Source organism: Delphinus delphis, chromosome 18 (assembly GCF_949987515.2).
Source record: "Delphinus delphis chromosome 18, mDelDel1.2, whole genome shotgun sequence".
In the NCBI taxonomy this organism is placed as follows: Eukaryota; Metazoa; Chordata; class Mammalia; order Artiodactyla; family Delphinidae; genus Delphinus; species Delphinus delphis.
The window spans coordinates 55,002,932-55,025,819 of NC_082700.1; the positions used below are offsets into that span (position 1 = coordinate 55,002,932).

Sequence of the window (22,888 nt, forward strand, 5' to 3'; positions counted from 1 at the left end):
GAGAATAGTTTAAATAATTCTGTGTGTTTTCCCAGCCTTGTTGATCAGCCTGGGTGTAGGTAGGGTCAGAATTGGATTAAAATACCACACTTGTATGTGTGTAGTTGATTAAGATGAGGTTTCATAAAGCCCCTAGGAATAGAGAGAGAAAAAATGAAGAGAAGATGGAAGAAAACAGATACCTGAAATCATCCATAGTGATGGGTAACCAAGATTAAAAGAGCAGGAATAAGAAACGGAGAAACAGCAGTCAGTGCAGTGAATAAGGGTAGTATGTGCTCAAGAATAGCAAGAAATCTCTGGTCACTGGAAAAAGAAACATTAAATTTTTAAAGTAATTTCAACTGATGGGTAACCTTTGAATAGATTTTATTGTTGTAATTGCTGTTTAAGTACTAGGTTGGTTTGTTTGGAAAGCACAAAGAACCTGCATCATTTAGTTTTTGTATTCACTACAAAATCAATCATCATAAGGCTTACAAGAATGTTAGGAAGCAAGGCTAAAAATTGTCAATTCTAAGACAGAGGGTCATGTCAGCATTTTAAAAATATTAGTTAGATTAACGTAAATAATTAATAGAAAAAAATGATATTTCAGTACTATTTTACTCTTTTTATATGTGAGTGGATTAATTTTTTAAATAGCTAAAGTTGCTAAAATACTAATATGTTCATTACTTTCTGAGTCGCCTATGAAGCACTGTACTTATTAAAGTTTTAAGAACTTGTATTAATATAGATATTTCAAATTTATTCAGACTCTTTGTAAGTTTAGAATATTTCAAATATATATTTATTAATTTTAAGTTTTTAAAACAATTAGTGATAAATCCAAACATAACTGGTTTAATTAATAGAAGATTCGAGTTCTCCATCTGTATTCAGAGCTTAAAAGTATAATAAATAAAAACAAATTAATTTTTTCTCCATACATTTTATTTTTCTAAGAACACATTTGTGTGACATTTTTCCGTGAAAGAGTTTTACCAAGAGGCAATGCTTCCAGCTTGTGTCAAGTTTTAAACTCTATTATGTCTGAGGCCAATTTTACTTGATATAATTTGATAAGCACTTAAATTAAATTTCTAATGTATCCAGAAGTTTTAATAAAACTTTAAACAGAAAACATTCTTTCAAATAAAGGGTGAATTCAAGTATTTAGCTGTAATGGAGCATTTGGGAAATACTCATTTCAACACTGACCATGTTTCAAAGATTAACTCGTTTAGCTTTGGGCTGTGGAGATAACATTTTTTCTTTTGTAATTTAATTACATTTGAAGCCACTGTTTTCAGTGATATGAAGTGGCAAAATGGAAAATAACAACTGTTTTGAAATGGATGCAAAAGCCCCAAAACTTCTAAATACAGAGATAAAAACATCTCTCTCCCTAGGAAGTCATTTTGCTGAATTTTAAACACTTTTTCCTATGGAGGTAAATGGACTTCCTACAAATTGGGAGCATTTAATAACCTAGTTGGTTATTCTTGCCGTCATTATGAGGCAGCTGCTGTACTTATCGCTGCTTCTTTCAGGGATGTGTGTGTTTCAGAAACTTTTGTTCTTCTCCTGAGACAAGGCTCTCTCTATTATATTACCTTTATTCTCATGGCCCTTAGGTCTTAACCCTGTCCACTCATCCCTGATTGACAGATCTCAGAGGCTCTGTCAAGGCTGCTAGTCTCCAAGGCCATCAAACTATCATTCAACCTCCCAGTGCCATGACTAAATCCAAAAAATGTTCTTCATTGCTATTAGCTCAGCTGGGGAGCATGTTCTCCTTCTTTAGTACTTTCTTTTTTTTAACTTTTTTATTCTGAAAGTGGCTTTATCTTTAATATAGTCAAAGTATGTTTTAACAAAAAATACGTTCCATATAAATTTTGTTCTAATATTTTTTACCAAAATTTATATGTTGTTCAAAGCTAAACTATAACAAATAGCAAGTCGATAAGAGAAATAAGTACCATTATAAGAATAGTTGGTTTATACTACAGTTCTTTATTATGTTGATCTTTGACGTTTTCCAAGATTATAGAGTGTGCCTAGGGATAAAAAGGAACATATAAAGGGTAATGATTTTTTCAGATAAAGTGTTATATATAAATATTCAGAAGTTGATGAATAAGGATGACTAGTTGCAATATTTTCCAAAGATTGTTCTACAAAAATAAATATATTTTGGGGTGATCAGCAAAATACAAAATGCATTAATGGATCTCAGTTGGATATTGATTATCCCTGTAGTGTCTTCAATAGGTGGATCCAAACTAATACTCAGTGTTAGAGGTTAGGTAAGCTTTGTTATCTAAACCATATCACTTCCTTTTTTTTTTTTTTTTTGCGGTATGCAGGCCTCTCACTGTTGTGGCCTCTTCCCTTGCGCAGCACAGTCTTCGGACACGCAGGCTCATCGGCCATGGCTCACGGGCCTAGCCGCTCCATGGCATGTGGGATCTTCCCGGACCGGGGCACAAATCCGTGTCCCCTGCATGGGCAGGCGGACTGTCAACCACTGCGCCACCAGGGAAGCCCCATATCACTTCCTTTTGCTATAAATGCAAGGAAAGTAGGTTGTTTATCTTTTGGAAATTAACCTATAGTTTAGTTACCCATGCTAAAATACCCTGTGACTGCTAATATAAGACTTTTCTGATAACTGTTCCTGTAGCATGAGGTTTAGTTCTGGAAGTCTGAAGTATTTAACTCAAAGAATATTAATCAGTTGCCTGACTCTGTACAAGGCAGTCTTCCAGTGCTGAGGATATATCCAGAAAGAACAAAGGGGAGGTATTTTTTTTACTCTAAATGAATAAAAATATATTCCATCTTCAGCACAAACTTTTGACTTGTACCCATAGCCCCAAGGACAAGGAATTAAAACAGAGCAAGTTAGATGGAGGATAGTCAGAATAAAGTATTAGCAAAAGAACTTGAGCTTCTTATCATAAATGAAGCAGAAGATTGAAATCATAAAATTATATTTCCTGTGCTTTACCATAATTAATTCTTTAAACAAATATTCAACCCTTCCTAAGTACTAAAGTAGTAGGGAAAATTTTTTTAGCTTATATTTTAATTGTTGTAAATATCATCAGAATTAATCCTATGATATTTTCAGTATATTTATAATATGAACTCATATACAGACATTAAAAATGGACACACCTTTTCATAAGTAGGTTGACTTGTGTATATATATTAAGTTAAACATAAAACTGACACATTTGATATTGTTTTAATTAGAGTTTAATTTTGAAATTTTAAGTCATTTAATGTAAAACCTCATATGGCTTAAATCAGGGGAACGTTTTCAATTGGAATGTTACAGATTATTTAAGAAGTAGAAAAACATCTTGACTCTTGACTAACAACCAAAATATGAGAGAAAAAGAAAATATATCCTGGAATAGTTTATGTTTTATCTTCCTAATGTCTAACTTCTGAATTCCTCTTCTCTCTTCAATTGAGACCATTGATAACCCCATCCCAATTCCATCTCTCATCGTTAGGACCAGTCTTGACAATAGACATGTGTATTTAGAACAGTTTAATGAGTCACACTACAGAACTTGCTCTGGTACTGTAGTCTACTAGATTGAAAGCCTTCTGACCACAAGTACCGGTTTTGATTATCACTATAACTCCAACAGATATCGCAGCCTGGCACATGGTAGGCACTTGACAATGATTTGATGGATGTATAATTTATTCCTGTTCTGTGTCATTTCCTGCCATTCTCAAGCCATGAAGCAAAATTAGAAATACTTACTGTGCTGCGGTATTAGAAACTGGAATTCTGAGGTTAAAGCATGCCAGTGTCTGTTTCTATCATGATCTGTAAGTATCTGCATTTGTTGTTTGGAGCCAATCTAAAGATACAGATTGTCAAAACAGAACAAAACATCATGACTAAACTGTATGTTGCTTACAAGAATTTCTATTCAAGTTCAATAGCATAGATAGGTTGAAATAAAATAATGGAAACAGATATACCGTGCAAACATTAATAAAAAATAAGAAAGCAAGAGTGGCTGTATTAATATCTAATAAAATATACTTTCGAGCAAAGAAAATTCTCAACACAATGTGATGGTTTCAACTCTGTATTTCTCCTGAGAAAAACATACCTTTTGTCCCTTTGTCCACCTTTAGAATGTTTACTTTTTTCAGTGTCACATCTTCTGTCCCCAAAATTTTATTTTTGAAGATAATTATGACATTCCCATGAAGACAAACAAAATGTCCCCTCTGATTTTCCACCTGTATACCGTCATTACAGATTTGCCTTGTTTCTGTGAACTTACAACCATATATCTACTTTCTATGCTATATTGACAGTAGTTCAGAATGGTATCTGTAGCTTTGTGCCACCAACACTCATTACAGTGTCACAATTGATAAATAATTGATCACTTAATAGCTACATATATGATTAAAGCAAGTCTTTCAGTGTTCTAAATAAACATTTATTGTTTTGGTAAAAGAGCATGTATTCCTAGAAATCATATCCATCCTTACACAATATTGTTTTCTACTCTGAGACCATCTGTTACCTATAGCTATCCAATATGTTTTGCACTCCATCTCTGTATCTTGATAATTTTTGACACCATGAGTCCTACCTTCTCAGAATTAGAAAGCCTGCATCCACAGGATCCCTTTCAAGTAGAGAACAGTTATTTAATCCAGTTACTCCAATGAATGCAACCAAGCAAGATTTAGATATAGGGCTTCCCTGGTGGCGCAGTGGTTAAGAGTCTGCCTGCCGATGCAGGGGACATGGGTTCATGCCCTGGTCCGGGAAGGTCCCACATGCCGTGGAGCGGCTGGGCCCGTGGGCCATGGCCGCTGAGCCTGCGCGTCCGGAGCCTGTGCTCCGCAGCGGGAGAGGCCACAACAGTGAGAGGCCTGCGTACCAAAAAAAAAAAAAAAAAAAATTTAGATATAGAAGTGGTCAACACCTAGAAGGAAATCAGTCTTTTGGCAACCTATGAGACAGGGTGTCCTGCTCCTCAAGGATGGCAATAGTAGAGTTTCTGATACCAGTCCTTGAATGTGATAGGAGCCACTGATAGTGGCAGTGATGTTTAGGTAGAGAAATCACTGTAGTGTGTGGAACGTTGTTGCTACCTTTTTCTTGCTTGTTTTGGCCTTACCAGAGATTCTGTAAACTGGCAAACATCCATTAATGAATTCTGTTTCTGCTTAAGTGACTCACGATTGCATTGTTTGCAGCCAGAAATCCTGAACAATGACCACTCTGATGTTACAGTATGTTTGTTCTTAGAACAGTTATTTTTGATGGTAATGATAATAAACTACAAACTTTTAAAAAATCTTCAATTTTTAGCCCATATGCTGCAATAGGAAAATGAGCTTACCTGGGATGATTTGCTCTTTTGGGGGTTTACTGTATGGTTCTCTAATGACTCATAGATTTGCTTTGGGTACATAATTTACATTAAACAAATTACTAGCAGCTCAGGCAAAGAGAGTTGACTATATGTAGTTGACTTTCTCAGACAAATTCATTTGTCTTAGACTTAGGCTAAACGTAAAGACAGATTCCTGCTAAGAGTATGAAGAAGTAATGTTAATGCTCTGAGTCAATCTGGGGTTTTAAATAGTGTGAGTGCTCAGGTGAGGTTTGCATCTGTTCCTAATATCTATGACAAACGCTGTGAAAATTACATTTCTTGCCAGCTGGGACAACATAAGCAGCTGTAGATTTATAAGTGAGTATGCAAACGAAGTAGAAAAATAGTTATACTTGTATAAAACAAACAGAACAAATATTCATTTTTATTTAATGAATAAAAATTAAAATTCCATAAATATGCATTTTAGTAATGTGATTATTGGCTACATATTTTATTTCTATATTAATAATTTTTTAACTCTCTGCCATCCCCATTTTACAATCAATCACTTTAGCAAATATTGTTTGGAGAGCTACTATATATATTATAATGTATATAGTGAGCTATATATGCTATGAATGTAGAAATGAAAAAGACAAGTCTATACCCTGATAAAATTACACTTGAGAAGCAAAAGGAAAGAATGAAAGAAGTAACATCTTATCATGTACTTGATGCTATGGACTCTGAAGAAATTTTTACCAGTGTTGACAAACTTTGCTCATAACAGCCTTGTAAGTGAGGTTTCGTATAAATAGTGGATTCTGTTGTGTTAATGAGGGAACAGACGTTCAGTCCATGTTTAGCTGATTTTTAAAACTAGGTCTTTTCTCCTCATATATAGTTCTTACCCTTTTTATAACAATGAAGTGTAATATGTAGTCTTACATGATTTTAATTGTATTTTAACATTTATGTAATACTAAATTACTATATATTAAATAGCATGTTTAAGTATATTATTAGTATATACTAATAATAGGAGTATATTATTAGTAATAAAGGCAGATATATATATTTGAAAATTAGTTCATATATTCCAGCTATTATCTGTTCCATCACACAGACAATATTTGATTCTCATCTGTATTTGTGGACACTTGTAGTAACTCCATTGCCCCCAAATCACATGAATATCTTAGAATTCCTTGCCTTACACTGTGAGAAAAAATTATTAATTCAAGATAGAACAATTGTAGTGTTTTTATAACATGCTCCTCAGAACAGTAGTTAATAATAGTAATATGATTTCTTAGTTGGAGCGAAGTTGCTGAAATAAACTTGTCAAATTATGAGTTAAACAAAATTTAACTGCAGTAATCCCCAGGAGCTGTATTTTGCTAAAATTCCTATGGAGATCCAAAAAGACCATGTAAAACAATGGGCTTTCTGAACATAAACCACATATTACTTTTATCACATGATACACCAAAAAAGACCAAGGTTTAATGGAATATGTTTTGGAAAATATTCTTTTACACAGTAATCTGACATCACTGGACAACTGATTGATCAGACACCAGGCAATAATTGGGAGATTACTGCAGTGATCCAGGGATATTTTTTGAGGGTTATTCTCATTTTATGAGAAATAAGCAGGAGGCCTGGCACAGTGACAGGCTGTAAAATATAGGTTAGACAGGCAACCAACTGTACTTAAAGACAGACAAAAGGATGTACAAATATAAAAATAATACCTATTATTTATTGAGAATTTATTGATACATGCTCTCTGCTCCTCTTAGTATTTTCATGGGTTGGTTTATTTAATCATTATCCTACAGCCCCATCTACAGATGGAGTCTCTAAGCAGAGAGGTTCAATCAGTACTTTACCCAAGGTAGCTCATTTATTTATCTTTTTTTTAAATTTAATTTTATTTATTTATTTTTATACAGCAGGTTCTTATTAGTTATCTATTTTATACATATTAGTGTATATATGTCAATCCCAATCTCCCAATTCATCCTACCACCACCCCTACCACCCCCGCTTCCCCCTTTGTTGTCCATATGTTTGTTCTCTACATTTGTGCCTCTATTGCTGCCTTGCAAACCAGTTCATCTGTACCATTTTTCTACAAATGACCCAATTTCGTTCCTTTTCATGGCTGAGTAATATTCCATTGTATATATGTACCACATCTTTATTATCCATTCATCTGTCAGTGGGCATTTAGGTTGCTTCCATGGCCTGCCTATTGTAAATAGTGCTGCAATGAACATTGGGGTGCATGTGTCTTTTTGAATTATGGTTTTCTCTGGGTACCAAGGTAACTCATTTAGTAAGGACCAGGACAGACTTACAATCCCAGACTCTAGGTTCAGGCCTATGAGCTTAAACGCTATAGTACCCAGAAACTTATCTGATGTATCCTAAAAATAACATTTGGTTAGACAGTTCTCCCAAAACAACAGTAGAAAAGAATGTACATAAGGAGGACACTGAGAAATCATGTAAAAAGAAATAACAAGATAAATTTAACCTCAGATGTAAGGAAATAACTTAGTTAAATATAGCATTTAAAAAGTCTCAGAATTTCCATATAACTAAATGTAAAAAAAATGAAGAGAAATTTTGAATGAAGCAAAACATAAATTGGTCTCTATGCAACATAGATTTTTTTAACTTAGAAATAAGGATTTGGACATTATGGTCGGAACTTCACCGGATTTGTCCTTTGAAGAAAATCCAGGGCTAAGTTAGGAGAACACATAATTTTGGACATCTATTCTTGCCCTACCTCTGTATTCTAATCAAATAGATCTCTTTGCCCAAAAGATATTACCACCTTAACCTGAACTCCTACTGGCTGGAAAGATTTTTGGCAGTTTCGTCTGTTAATTTATTTATAATTTTAGAATGTTGAACCAAAGTCAAGTAATTCCTTAATTGCGTAGCTTTTAGCAAAATATGACTTTTACCAGATATCCGGTGAGCTAAATTTTGCTAATAATATTTCTGAAAGGAATTTCTGATGTTCATCACAAATGCAAGATTAGCTTTTCCATCTGTTGAGATGTTCTTTACTATAGTGAAATATTTTTTTTCAAATCTTTCCTTAACATTTTATACAGATGAAATCCATGCTGCTTGCTCCTTCTATTCTAAATAATAGAATTTATCAACAGGCAGTATAGATGATGGAACTACTTCCACTGAAATGGCTTTCAGAAACTCCTTCAGCACATTTTATTAAGGGATAAATAGTCCATATATACTGAATGCTGCAAAGAAATAAGAGTTATGGGTATCAGGAGGAAGGGCCTTATATTAAAACACTGTAATGTGTTATATACAAATAAAACAGTATTTAAAGCCCTTATATGTTAGCTTAAAAAACTTCCTTTCCAGTATAAAGTAACTATAATTCTATCTGTAATAGAAGGCTGTTTAAATACCTTACAGGTAAATTACTTCAGTTATTGAATTGAAGCACTTGTGAAAATTTGAATTTAAGATGACTGTTTTTTCATAATTCAGTTTTTTTGTTTTAACATAATTTTATTATTATTGTACAACACTCACCAGAATTTGATGTCTCTGATATTTTTAATCCATTATTTGGTATGGGTTAAATGTTTTAATATGCATGTTGATAATGGCTAATGATCCTACCCAGTGTTTCAAATCTTGTTGGTTATTTAGATATTACTCTTGTGAAGTGTTTGTTCATGTGCTCTAATTTTCTATTGGTTTTCTGCTTTTAATAATGGGTTTTAAAACGTCATATTAATAAATTACTCTGCAAAACAGATATAATTATAACAAAGTTGTAGATATCTGTGGAATTTTTAGCAATGTCATATTGCAAAATTATGTTTTCAAGATACTAATGAGTGGGATTTATCCTTTTTAGAATGGAGTTTGGATTGAAAGTATGATAATAACTAAAAAGAAAGCCAGATAGTGATTATTACCAAGACTCTCTGGTTGTCTGAGATGAAATGGATCTGTTGATGATTTACACAATATCCCACTATTATTGAAAATAAAATAAATTGTGGTTGATTTAAAAAAAAACTAATTCAATTTGCAACTTACTGTTACTTGCAACATTTACTTTGAATTTCCACAAAACATGATAAATAAGCATTGGATTTAAATCAGGTGTGACTTAATCATCGTTTTATTTTAATTTTTTAAAACTTTATTTTCTAGAGCAGCTTTTGATTTGCAGAAGAATTGAGAGGAAGGTGCAGTGATTCCTCATATACTTCCTGACAAACACATGCACATCCTCCCCCATTATGAACCATGCCCCCCCCTTCCCAGAGTGGTGCAGTTGTTACAGTTGAATAGCCTATATTGCCACATTAGAATCACACAAAGTTCATGGTTTACATAGTGTTCACTCGTAGTGTTGTACATTTTATGAGTTTGGAAAGATGTACAATGACATGTATACATCATTACAGTATCATACAGCGTATTTTCACAGCCCTAAAAATCCTTTTTGTCCTTTGTTAACTAAGGTAGTACTATTCCATTTAGAATTTTTCAAGATAAATCTTTAGCAAGGTATCTAATCTGATCCAATCTTTAGTTTAAATATAACACTTACATCTATTTAATCTTCTTTTGCATAACAGAGTCTATGTGGAGTTCAGCTGCTACATACTTTATAAAGAAATCATTTAAAAGTGTGTCTGGGGGTGGGTGGGTGTGTTAATAAAACAAATGTTCTGCAGGTGTATTGTGGTATATACAGTATTTGATACTGTTTTAAAATGATCGCCCCCCATAATATCACCCCAAATCCTTTGCCTTTGAAATATAATAAATTGGTAGCCATATTATAGTTGAGTAGACATTATTCACTTATAATAATTTCAAAACACAGTTAAGTTTTGATAGAATTTTAAAAATTATAAATGATACTTGTCAAACGTAAACTTGTTTTTAAAATATTTTATCATTTTTCCTGCCTTATATGTGTGTTGGATTAAAATTATAAATGGAGCATTTATCTAGTTAAGAGATTATATACATATATACACACGCACACCCACATACACACACTTTAACTGTATCACATGTTGACTTTCTTCTGCTAACATTGACATTTTATCAAGGTCTCTGTAACATTTATCTTAACCTAACAAATGACTTCTGTGACTCTCGCTTGCTTATAAAAATGTTAAAATTAAACATAAAAGTGAAAGAACTTTCCGTCTTCTCATATTTTGCCTGGTAAAATGACACTAGAAGAATATTATACCTTAGAGGCATTAATATATATATTTAATAATTTCAAAAATATAATTTTAACACAACTTTGCAGAATATTTCAGGTTATCACACATTTAGGTAAGTTTGTTATCTTCTGTATTTGAACAAAAACTTTTTTTCTTTAAAGTAATTGTGGAACATTTTTAATATATTTTAGTTTTCTCTGTAATTTATGTAAGTTGTTCTTCAGGTTTAAATAAGAACATATATAAAAATATAACGAGTACAAAAATTAATTTCCCCATCTTCTGTTGAGGTTGAAATGTGAGCTTTATTTGTAAATAGCTATATTTAGCAATATAACTGCTTTGTAGTAATAGCAAAAAACAAAGCACGTATTAGCTCCAGAAACCATAAATGCAGTATAAGGGACATGAGTGAGAAAATAAACATAAGTGGAAGTAATGTTTATACCATTTTTCACAATGCAGGGGCTGATATCTTTGAAACTACTTTGTGAGTAATGCTTTTCAATTCCCTATACATAGTTGAAAACCTCTAAAAATACAATTTTAGAGGAGGCCCTGAACCAAGACAGTGGAGTAGAAGGATGTGCTCTCACTCCCTCTTGTGAGAACACCAGAATCACAACTAGCTGCTCGACAGTCATCGACAGGAAGACACTGGAACTCACCAAAAAAGATACCCCACATCCAAAGGCAAAGGAGAAGCCACAGTGAGACGGTAGGAGGGGCGCAATCACAGTGAAATCAAATCCCATAACTTGTGGGTGGGTGACTCACAGACTGGAGAAAACTTACACCACAGAAGTCCACCCACTGGAGTGAAGGTTCCGAGCCCTACGTCAGGCTTCCCAACCTGGGGGTCCAGCAACGGGAGGAGGAATTCCTAGAGAATAAGACTTTGAAGCATAGTGGGAATTGATTGCAGGGCTTCGACAGGACTGGGGGAAACAGAGACTCCACTCTTGGAGGGCACACACAAAGTAGTGTGTGCATCGGGACCCAGGGGAAGGAGCAGTGACCCCACGGGAGACTGAATCAGACCTACCTGCTACTGTTGGAGGGTCTCCTGCAGAGGCAGGGGGAGTGGCTGTGGCTCACCGTGGGGACAAGGACACTGGCAGCAGAAGTTCTGGGAAGTACTCCTTGGCGTGAGACCTCCCAGAGTCTGCCATTAGCCCCACCAAAGAGCCCAAGTAGTCTCCAGTGTTGGGTTGCCTCAGGCCACACAACCAACAGAGAGGGAACACAGCCCCACCCATTAACAGTCAAGAGGATTAAGGTTTTACTGAGCTCTGCCCACCAGAGCAACAGCTTTCCCCACCACTAGTCCCTCCCATCAGAAAACTTGCTCATACCTCTAAGATAACCTCATCCACCAGAGGGCAGACAGCAGAAGCGAGAAGAACTACAATCCTGCAGCCTGTGGGATGCAAACTACATTCACAGAAAGATAGACAAGATGAAAAGGCAGAGGGCTATGTACCAGATGAAGGAACAAGATAAAAGCCCAGAAAAATAACTAAGTGGAGATAGGCAAGCTTCCAGAAAAAGAATTCAGAATAATGATAGTGAAGATGATCCAGGACCTACGAAAAATATTTGAGGCAAAGATTGAGAAGATGGCAAGAAATGTTTTAACAAAGACCTAGAAGAATTAAAGAACAAACAAACAGAGATGAACAATACAATAACTGAAATGAAAATGACACTAGAAGGAATCAATAGGAGAATAACTGAGGCAGAAGAACGGATAAGTGACCTGGAAGACAGAATGGTGGAATTCACTGCTGCAGAACAGACTAAAGAAAAAAGAAAGAAAAGAAATGAAGACAGCCTAAGAGACCTCTGGGACAACATTAAATGCTACAACATTTGCATTATATGGATCCCAGAAGAAGAAGAGAGAAAGGACTCGAGAAAATATTTGAAGAGATTATAGTCAAAAACTTCCCTAACATAGGAAAGGAAATAGCCACCCAAGTCCAGGAATCACAGAGAGTCCCATACACGATAAACTCAAGGAGAAACAGCAGAGACACATAGTAAACAAATTGGCAAAAATTATTGAAAGCAGCAAGGGAAAATGACAAATAACATACAAGGGAACTCCCATAAGGTTAACAGCTGATTTCAAAGCAGAAACTCTACAAGCCAGAAGGCAGTGGCATGATATACTTAAAGTGATGAAAGGGAAGAACCTACAACCAAGATTACTCCACCTGGCAAGGATCTCATTCAGATTTGATGGAGAAATCAAAAGGTTTACAGACAGGCAAAAGCTAAGAGAATTCAGCACCACTAAACCAGCTCTACAACAAATGCTAAAGGAACTTCTCTAAGTGGGAAACACAAGAGAAGAAAAGGACCTAAAAAAACAAACCCCAAATAATTAAGAAAATGGTCATAGGAACATATATATGGATAATTACCTTAAACATGAATGGACTAAATGCTCCATCCAAAAGACACAGGCTTGCTGAATGGATACAAAAACAAGACCCATCTATATGCTGTCTACAAGAGACCCACTTCAGACCTAGGGACACATACAGACTGAAAGTGAGGGGATGGAAAAAGATATTCCAGGCAAATGAAAACCAAAAGAAAGCTGGAGTAGCAATACTCATACCAGATAAAAAAGGCTTTAAAATAAAGAATGTTACAAGAGACAAGGAAGGACACTACATAATGATGAAGGGATCAATCCAAGAAGAAGATATAACAATTATAAATATATATGCACCCAACATAGAAGCACCTCAATACATAAGGCAACTACTAACAGCTATAAAAGAGGAAATTGACAGTAACACAATAATAGTGGGGGACTTTAACACCTCACTTACACCAATGGACAGATCATCCAAAATGAAAATAAATAAGGAAACAGAAGTTTTAAATGACACAATAGACCAGATAGATTTAATTGATATTTATAGGACATTCCATCCAAAAACAGCAGATTACACTTTCTTCTCAAGTGTGCGCAGATCACTCTCCAGGATAGATCACATCTTAGGTCACAAATCAAGCCTCAGTAAATTTAAGAAAATTGAAATCATATCAAGTATCTTTTCTGACCACAACGCTATGAGATTAGAAATGAATTACAAGGGAAAAAACATAAAAAACACAAACAAATCGAGGCTAAACAATACGTTACTAATTAACCAAGAAGTCACTGAAGAAATCAAAGAGGAAATCAAAAAACACCTAGAGACAAATGACAATGAAAACATGATGATCCAAAACCTATGGGATGCAGCAAAAGCAGTTTTAAGAGGGAAGTTTATAGCTATACAAGCCTACCTCAAGAAACAAGAAAAATCTCAAGTAAACAATCTAACCTTACACCTAAAGGAACTAGAGGAAAAAGAACAAACAAAACGCAAAGTTAGCAGAAGGAAAGAAATCATAAATATCAGAGCAGAAATAAATGAAATAGAAACAGAGAAAACAATAGCACAGATCAATAAAGCTAAAAGCTGGTTCTTTGAGAAGATAAACAAAATTGATAAACCATTAGCCAGACTCATCAAGAAAAAGAGGGAGAGGACTCAAATCAGTAAAAATTAAAAATAAAAAAGGAGAAGTTACAACAGACACCGCAGAAATGCAAAGCATCCTAAGAGACTACTACAAGCAACTCTATGCCAATAAAATGGACAACCTGGAAGAAATGGACAAATTCTTAGAAAGGTATGACCTTCCAAGACTGAAGCAGGAAGAAATAGAAAATATAAACAGACCAATCACAAGTAATGAAATTGAAACTATGATTAAAAATCTTCCAACAAACAAAAATCCAGGACCAGATGGCTTCAAAGGCAAATTCTATCAAACATTTAGAGAAGAGCTAACACCCATCCTTCGCAAACTCATCCAAAAACTTGCAGAGGAAGGAACACTCCCAAACTCATTCTATGAGGCCAACATCACCCTGTTACCAAAACCAGACAAAGATACTACAAAAAAAGAAAATTACAGACCAATATCACTGATGAATATATATGCAAAAATCCTCAACAAAATTCTAGTAAACAGAATCCAACAACACATTAAAAGCACCATACATGATGATCAAGTGGGATTTATCCCAGATATGCAAGTATTCTTCAATATATGCAAATCAGTCAATGTGATGCACCATATTAACAAACTGAAGAGTAAAAACCATATGATCATCCCAAGAGATACAGAAAAAGCTTTTGACAAAATTCAACACCCATTTTTGATAAAACCTCTCAAGAAAGTGGGCATAGACAGTACTAACCTCAACATAATAAAGGTCATATACTACAAATCCACAGCAAACATCATTCTTAATGGTGAAAAATTGAAAGCGTTTCCTCTAAGATGAGGAGCAAGATAAAGGATGTCCACTCTCACCACTATTATTCAACATAGTTTTGGAAGTCCTAGCCATGGCAACCAGAGAAGAAAAAAAATAAAAGGAATACAAATTGGAAAAGAAGAAGTAAAACTGTCACTCTTTGCAGATGACATGATACTATACATAGAGAATCCTAAAGATGCCACCAGAAAACCACTAGAGCTAATCAGTGAATTTGGTGAAGTAGCAGGATAGAAAGTTAATGCACAGAAATCTCTTGCATTCCTATACACTAATGATGAAAAATCTGAAAGAGAAATTAAGGAAACACTCCCATTTACCACTGCAACAAAAAGAATAAAATACCTAAGAATAAACCTACCTAGGGAGACAGAAGACCTGTATGCAGAACACTATAAGACACTGATGAAAGAAATGAAACCAACAGATGGAGAGATAGACCATGTTCTTGGATTGGAAGAATTAATATTGTGAAAGTGACTATACTACCCAAAGCAATCTACCGATTCAGTTCAATCCCTATCAAATTACCAGTGGCATTTTTTACGGAACTAGAACAAAAAATTTTTAAATTTGTATGGAGACACAAAGGACCCCGAATAGCCAAAGCAGTCTTGAGGGAAAAAAACGGAGCTGGAGGAATCAGACTCCCTGAATTCAGACTATTCTGCAAAGGTACAGTAATCAAGACAATATGGTACTGGCACAAAAACAGAAACATAGATCAATGGAACAAGACAGAAAGCCCAGAGGTAAACCCACGCACCTATGGGCAACTAATATATGACAAAGGAGGCAAGGATATACAATGGAGAAAGGACAGTCTCTTCAATAATTGGTGCTGGGAAATCTGGACAGCTATGTGTAAAAGAATGAAATTAGAATACTCCCTAACATCATATACAAAAATAAACTCAAAATGGATTAGAGATGTAAATGTAAGACTGGACACTGTAAAACTGTCAGAGGAAAACATTGGAAGAACGCTCTTTGACATAAATCACAGCAAGATCTTTTTTTTTTTTTTTTTTTTTTTGCAGTACGCGGGCCTCTCATCATTGTGGCTTCTCCCGCTGCAGAGCACAGGCTCCGGACGCACAGGCTTAGCGGCCATGGCTCATGGGCCCAGCTGCTCCGCGGCATGTGGGATCTTCCCGTACCGGGGCACGAACCCGCATCCCCTGCATCGGCAGGTGGACTGTCAACCACTGTGCCACCAGGGAAGCCCAGCAAGATCTTTTTTGATCCACCTCCTAGAGTAATGGAAGTAAAAACAAAAATAAACAAATGGGACCTAATGAAACTTCAAAGCTTTTGCACAGCAAGGGAAACCATAAACAAGATGAAGAGACAACTCTCAGAATATGAGAAAATATTTGCAAATGAATCAATGGACAAAGGATTCATCTCCAAAATATATAAACAGCTCATGCAGCTCAATATTAAAAAAACAAACAACCCAATCCAAAAATGGGCAGAAGACCTAAATAGACATTTCTCCAAAGAAGACATACAGATGGCCAAGCAGCACATGAAAAACTGCTCAACATCACTAATTATTAGAGAAATGCAAATCAAAACTACAGTGAGGTATCACCTCACACCAGTTTGAATGGGCAGCATCAGAACATCTACAAACAACAAATGCTGGAGAGGGTGTGGAGAAAAGGGAACCCTCTTGCACTGTTGGTGGGAATGTAAATTTATACAGCCACTATGGAGAACAGTATGGAGGTTCCTTATAGAACTAAAAATAGAGTTACCATGTGATCCAGGAATCCCACTACTGGGCATATACCCAGAGAAAACCATAATTCAAAAAGACACATGCACACCAATATTCATTGCAGCACTATTTACAATAACCAGGTAATGGAAGCAACCTAAATGCCCATCAACAGACGAATGGATAAAGAAGTTGTGGTACTTATATACAATGGAATATTACTCAGCCGTAAAAAAGAATGAAATTCGGTCATTTGTAGAGACGTGGATGGATGTAGAGACTGTCATACAGAGTGAAGTAAGTCAGAAAGAGAAAAACAAATATCGTATATTAACGCATATATGTGGAACCTAGAAAAATGGTATAGGTGAACTAGTTTGCAGGGCAGAAATTGAGACACAGATGTATAGAACAAATGTATGGACACCAAGGGGGGAAAGCGGCAGAGGGTGGGGGTGGGGGTGTGATGAATTGGGCGATTGGAATTGACATGTATTCACTGATGTGTATAAAATTGATGACTAATAAGAACCTGCTGTATAAAGAAAATTAAATAAAATTCAAAAATAAAGACAAAAATACAATTTTATTCCATTATCTTTAAATCTTATAAATAGTGCAATGCTGTGGAATTGGAAATTTTATTTCATACTACAATGCTGATGTGCCTAGAAAGCATAATAGTTAATCTCTAATTAATTTGGTCTGACTCAATAGCATGTATGCATGGATGAGGGAGAAAAGTAACTTTCTGTTATATAAAGTTTGAAAATTGTATGATACCTTATTTTTTTGTAGTCCTTTTAAATAATGTTTGGTGTCTATTAGATAAAATTTTCTAGTTACTCAGCATCCCTTTCTTCTTTCTACTTCTATAATTTCAATGGCAAAGCCCTTGGAGAATATACACTATCTGTAGTGACCATGTGACTTATTGTTCAGAATGGAATACTTTGACAGTAAAGAGTTGCTATTAATAATAATCACATCCAGACAGTCAGCATAGGCTGGGACACTCTTTGATATACATAGCTCAGCTTCTCTTCTTGGTGAAAAGAAACCTTAAATCCCACAAAATTTTCCATCTGACTCACTACAATAATCCCACTTGTGTTTTTTGCTCAGCATTTTTATTCACAGCTATATTTTAGTTCTTAATTCTAAGCCTACAGGTTCTGAAAGGCTCATGACTCATACCTAAGCACACTGCCAAGGTTCTGTGGTGATATCTGTGTACTACATTATTATATAGAAGCCTTCTAGATATCCACTTTCCTCAATCTAATTTAGAGAGCCAGGTGAGTCACTATCTCTCCTATCTCTGCCCTTGTAGAATCTTGCCTGATATAACATATATCCCCCTCTTTATGTTAAAGACTATATAGGTGGAAAATGGGACTCTTTCAAAGCTGATTCTCTCTCTCTCTCTCTTTACTTTTTTCCTTCTCACCCCTCAAATATCACTAGGTCAGAAAAGGACTCAATCTCATTCTACCATAATCAGAGATGATGAAACCTGTGGATGATGCTTACCCTCCACCACACAGGACAATGTACTTATGTGTTTCCTTTAGGTGCATTATTGACATTCTAATGGGAATGTTGGTAGAAAATTAGAAAATCCTCTCTCATAATAACATCTTGATTAACACAGTTGTCCTCCCCACAATGTATAATGCTTTTTATATTAGAACATGAATATTATCTCTCTATTCAATGTATATCCCTCGATAATACATCTCAGTCTCCATATTCCTTTTAGAATTTATCTTACTCTTCTCTGAGATGAAAATTTTAGGTAAGGTAGGCAAAAAGAAAAGCAAATTTATAATAAATAATCTTGTATTAATAAGATACATAACTTTTTAACTTTTGCAGAGAGTAAACAAGAAAACTAATTTAAGCTGCAGAGGAAGTGTATTTGTCATATAGTACATGTTTAAAGAAAGGAAGATAATTCCCATATTTTTTCACAATAATTCCATATTTTCCATAATAATTTCACAAATCATTTACATAATTTATGAGTATTTTCATAAAATGTAAAATGAATGTAATTTCATAATATACAAAATATTTCCTGACATTTGATAATGTACAAAAGGAATATACTTTCCAGAATTTTGTTCCTCATTGCATTATTTTAAGACGAAATCCACATTCCAGTTAAATCCATTTTTTAAAAAACAACAGTCAGTACAGTACTAGCAACTCTAGTTTTCACTCTTGCCAAGAAATTTTGTCATTGGTTTCAAGAGAAGCTTAAAAATGATATTGAATGAACTTTTAAATCTGCTGCTTTCCAAATTAATCTTTCTTGGAAATTATGTTCTGGAAATTATGTTTTGGTGGATCTGTTTTCCACAGAAACAAATGAACAGTCAATGTTAGTAGCAGTAGAAAGTATCATCAGTAGTAGAAGATCAAGAGATTTGAAATATTTATGCACTTTCAAAATTTTAATTCTTCCTGAGTAGATTGTTTTTTTGATTAATGCTAATGTTGATAATGCTGAAAATTTTCAGCTTAAAAAATAGTGTCCGTATAAAGATAGCACAAAAGTGATTAAGTATCAAAGAGAAGTGGATAATCTTTGTTGATAAAACAGCCAAATTTTAACTTATATTCTGGACATTTATTTTGTTTAAGGTGTCATTTAATTTTCAGAATAAGTATTTTTGGAAAATAAATTGTGTGTTGTTTTGCAATATGACACTTGCCAACTCTCTGCATTACTACTCTGATATATACCTTGCCATGTGATTAATGGGGAAAATATCATATAACCAGGTTTGGAAGAATATAAATGCTGTTAAATTTCTAATATATGCCACAGATGCTCCTACTTCACAAACAAAATACTTGCCTTTAATTCACTGTATATTTTCATCAAGAGTAGTCCTTTCAAGAAGGAGGAGAGAATCAAGATGGTGGAGTAGGAAGAACCTCAGCTTACCTCCTCCCGTAGACACACAAAAACTATGCTATGTATAGAAGTTTTTCTAAGAACAACCTGAAGACTAGCAGAATGCCTCTTTTACAGCTAAAGATATAAAGAAAAATCCAAATTGAGATGGCTAGGAGGGGCAGAGATGCAGTCTAGTCAGGACCCACATGCCTGGCACAGTGACCCACAGTGGGAGGGGGTATCACAAATGCAGAGGTCCTCCCTAAGGAGCAAAGGGTTTGAGCTCTACATCAGGCAGCCCAGCCCTGGGGACCTGCACCTGGAAGATGATCCCATATAATGTCTGGCTTTGAAAACCACCGAGGCTTATGGCTGGGAGAGCTGGAGGGCTATAGCAAACAGACTCTGCTCTTAAATGGATTGTGCACAAACTCACTCACTCTGAGTTCCGGCAAAGAGACCTATGTTTGAAAAGTGCCTGGGCTATATGTGAAGGAGATTCATTGACAAACTTTAGGGTGAGTCCCAAAGGAGCAGGGATCTATTGGAACTTTATCAAGGTACCAAACCAGTGGTAGATGCCATTTTTCTAATTCTCCTTTTACCTAGCTGGCCAGGCGCTGGTGGGCATTATTTCTGACATTTGCTAACTACCCTGCTAGTATTTCCTTCCCTGTCCTAGCATTCCCCTGAGGACCCACCCTGTCCAATCCATCCACCCTGGTCAGTGCCTTTCCAAAGCAAGCCCTACCCCACCACACCTGGCAGGCAGCCTCAGGTGGGTCTGGCATGCCTCCCCCACAAAATGGCTCCTGTGCCAGGGGACCAACCCCATAAAACCACCATACCCACAGCTGTTGCAGTCAGGCCCTGAATCCAGCCTCACTGGGGCAGCAGTTAGGACCAGGCCTTGCAAACAGCTGGGCCAGGGAACAGCCCCACCAATCAGTACACCAGTAGCAAACATGACCCCACCACAACAGGAGGACTCAAACAGCCCACAGAAGGAATACTCATGAAGTGCCTGGCTCTGGTGACCATAGGGGATTGCTCTTCTGGGCCTCACAGGAAACCTTCTACAATGGACCACTCCTTCAAGACCAGGAGATATATCTGATCTACCTAATACATAGAGATAAACACAGAGAATTAGCAAAATGAGGAGACAAAGGAATATGTTCCAAAAGAAAGAAAAAGACAAAACCTCAGAAAAAGAACTAAACTAAATGGAGATAAGAAATCTACCTTGTAAAGAGTTCAGGTAATAATAATAAAGTTGCTTACCAAACTCAGGAGAATTGAAGAAGTCACTGAGAACTTGATAAAACTGTGTGTGTGTGTATATATATATATAAAACAAGAGCTGAATATTACAATAACTAAAATTAAAAATACACTATAGGGCTTCCCTGGTGGTGCAGTGGTTGAGAGTCCGCCTGCCGATGCAGGAGACACGGGTTCGTGCCCAGGTCCAGGAAGATCCCACGTGCCGCGGAGCGGCTGCGCCCGTGAGCCATGGCTGCTGAGCCTGCGCATCCGGAGCCTGTGCTCCGCGGCGGGAGAGGCCACAGCGGTGAGAGGCCCGCGTACCACACAAAAAAATTCAACTACAAGCACAGGAAAGAAAAGGAGCTGGAGCGGGAAAGGGCGAAAGAATGAAAAGGGAGAGATTGGAGGGGGAGAGGTTAGAAAGGGGAGGGCTGGAGAGGGAGTGACTAGAACAGGAGCAGCTGGAGAGAGAGAGACAAGAAAGAGAAGTTCAGGATTGCCTGGAGTGGGAGAGACAAGAGCGGAGAGGCTGGAGAGACTGGACCGAGAAAGGCAAGAACGAGAGCGGCAAGAGCAACTAGAAAGGGAGCAGCTGGAATGCGAGCAAGAGCGAAGAATGTCAAACGCTGCTGCCCCTGCCTCTGTGGAGACTCCTCTAAGCTCTGTGCTGGGAGTCTCCTCTGCTGCTGAGCCAGGCTTGCATTGTCTTGGGACCACCGGCACCTCCACCCCCTCCTCCACTCCCACCAGGTCCTGCCCAGGCATCAGCTACACTCCCTCCTCCCCCAGGACTCCCTCCATCCCATCCACTTCCATCCTCAGGGCCTCCGCCTCCTCTACCACCTTCTTCCTAATCAGGTACCCCCTCCTCCTCCACCACCTCCTGCTTCTCCCCTCCCTGCATCTCGATCTTTTGGGGATCCATGTCTGAAGACAGTCACCCTTTAACTGGACTTGCAGCTGCAATTTCTGGATCAAAACTTAGGGAAGTGTCACGGATGGAGGATTCCTGTTTCCCAAGCGGAGAGATCACTGGTGTGAATTTGGCCTCATCTAAAAAATACAGGTAGTGGAAAAGGACCCCTTCCATTAGGGGTGGTGGGTTAATGGAAGAAATGAGCACCCTGCTGGCCAGGAGGAAGAGAATTGCTGAAAAGTGATCAACAATAGGAACAGAACGAAAAGAAGACGAAAATGAAGATTCAGAGCCTGTAACTTCTAAGGCCTCTTCAACAAGTACACCTGAACCAACAAGAAAACCTTGGGAAAGAACAAATACAATGAATGGCAGCAAGTCACCTGTTACTTACAGACCAAAATCTGCACCCTCCAGTGCCAACGGAGTCCAGACAGAAGGACTGGACTATGACAGGCTGAAGCCAAACACTTTAGAAGAAATGAGAAAAGAAGTAACTAAGCTACAAGAAGAGCTCATCGATGCAATCAGGCAGGAACTGAGCAAGTGAAATACCACATAGAGAAACAAACTAAGAAGAGATAGGACTTTAATCTGGAGAAAGAAAAAAAAAAAAAACCTGCAAAGAACAACTGTTAACAACAACAAAAATCCCTACATTCTGTAAGCTGTAAAAAGAAAATGGAGACAAACAGAACGAGGGAAAAGACAACATACTTTGAAAGCCTTGAGACATTACTACTCTGGCAATAAGCTAGTACCCTCCCAGTTTGATGCTTTTTTCTGACCTTTACAACAGGGTGGAAGAGAGTTGTATAGGAGTTCCTGTATCAGTTATGCAGAAAATACTAAACCAGTCAGGCAAGGACACCGTGCCTTGAAATATTTTCATGTCAAGAGAAAATCACACATTTTCCACAATCCATTGCTAAAATAAAGAGGAGAAAGACTTTGAGAAGTTTTTTTCAGAGAATGCTGATGAAGGATTTAGCAAGTTATGCTATTGTATTGTAAATGTTTCTCTCAGGTTTGTCTTCCTATCACATTTGATGTCCCATGAATAATTGAGATCAGCCCTATGTAGGTTAAGATCA

At 36.5% G+C, this 22,888-nt stretch overlaps 1 pseudogene; it reads left to right on the forward strand.

Annotated features, from left to right (window-relative positions):
• The window catches only part of LOC132413625 (protein enabled homolog), a 119,127-nt pseudogene extending 96,771 nt beyond the window's left edge, over positions 1-22,356 (forward strand).
• Positions 22,357-22,888: the final 532 nt, after the last annotated feature.